This window comes from Sander lucioperca, chromosome 8, assembly GCF_008315115.2.
Source record: "Sander lucioperca isolate FBNREF2018 chromosome 8, SLUC_FBN_1.2, whole genome shotgun sequence".
Taxonomy (NCBI): domain Eukaryota; kingdom Metazoa; phylum Chordata; class Actinopteri; order Perciformes; family Percidae; genus Sander; species Sander lucioperca.
Genome location: NC_050180.1, coordinates 31247384 through 31248715, shown reverse-complemented (window position 1 = coordinate 31248715; position 1332 = coordinate 31247384). Strand labels below are relative to the sequence as shown.

At 39.0% G+C, this 1332-nt stretch overlaps 1 protein-coding gene across 4 annotated transcripts in view; it reads right to left on the bottom strand.

The window, feature by feature from the left end:
- The window catches only part of kalrna (kalirin RhoGEF kinase a), a 225550-nt gene extending 225314 nt beyond the window's left edge, over positions 1-236 (bottom strand). For all 4 annotated transcript variants that reach the window (XM_036004305.1, XM_031307530.2, XM_031307602.2 and 1 more), the window contains exon 1: positions 1-236. This exon is cut by the window's left edge and continues 76 nt beyond it. The gene's annotated coding sequence lies outside the window, so the exon portion shown is untranslated.
- Positions 237-1332: the final 1096 nt, after the last annotated feature.

Here is a 1332-nt window from a genome sequence, read left to right as displayed (position 1 = left end):
CGGTTCAATACAATCCACCGACAAAGAGAAAGACAGAAATAAAGCCCTCCGGTCCGGAAAATGCTCGCTGTCGTTAGTCCTCACATGTTCTCCGTTTCCCTCTCTCTCTCTCTTTCTCCCTCCATCCCCTCCTTCGCTGGGTTTCTTTCTTTCTGTCGCCCTCTCGGTTTGTTTGGTGTTTCAGGGCTGGCTTCGTTCCTCTCTATTGTTCCCGGTCCAACCTCCCTCTCTGCTGCTGTCCGCCAGGGTCTCTCTACCTCCCTCCCTCTCTCTCCCCCGTGCCTTCCCTCCCCTTTCTCTGCCTCTCTCTCCCAATTCAAGTCATTGACCTTTATTAGCGAGGCATTATGTGCGTGTGTGTTGTTAAAGCATTTATAATGTATTGTCAAAAAGATACAACAACAATTTATGATCATGTTTTACTAATATTATTATTATTTACTTTTTGTCCTGATGGTGGCGCTAATGTAACTCCAAATGATAAGAGTTCATCCTCTGGGGAGCATCAGTAGCCTACATTAATTCTTATAAAAAAAGAAAATTAAAAAAAAAGTAGCCTATTAGAATTTTTAAATGCATTGTGTGTGTTGTCTGTAAACTGCTTCATCCTCTTACCATCTACCCATAGACGTCATTTACAAAGGGTAATAATCAATACTGGGGGTAATAATCAAAACTGGCCAGTGCAAACTACCCCAAAAACCTATTATAATTTCCTTTACATAAATCAAGGCATTTGAACCATATATTGATGCTGAAAAGGCACACATTGTTGCAGACATGTTGAACCTAAAGTTACGCCCTTGCATCTACCTCAGTGTGAACAGTAGGCCTATGCTTGAGTTTTGTCTCTCACATGCATGTACACTGTAAATAGTGCTTAGTCGTATCAACTTAAAATAACGAGTGAACTAGTTGCATTCATTATTTTGAGTTTTAACAACTCTTTCTGGATTGTGCTGCCAACGTAACGATAATCATTGAGGGTATAAAAAATGATTTGTCCTTCCAACTAATTCCCAAGTTTTTATAACAACTACTATCAAGTTTTCCTAACAACTATGCTAAGTATTTACTACTAATTTTACCAAGTTTTTATAACAACTAATATCAACTGGCAACTTGTAATTATAATAGTCGAAACAACGCAATGTTTCAAGTCCCTCGACAAAAATGTTTTTTTTTAAAATGAAAAAAAACTACTTTTTTCCAGTGTACAACACTGTGCAGGTTCAAATATTCTGCTGCGGTTTCCTCCCAAAGTCCAAAGACTTGCAGGTTCGGTGAACTGGAGACAGTAAAATGTCGAAGTCTAAATGTCAGGCCTGTGAT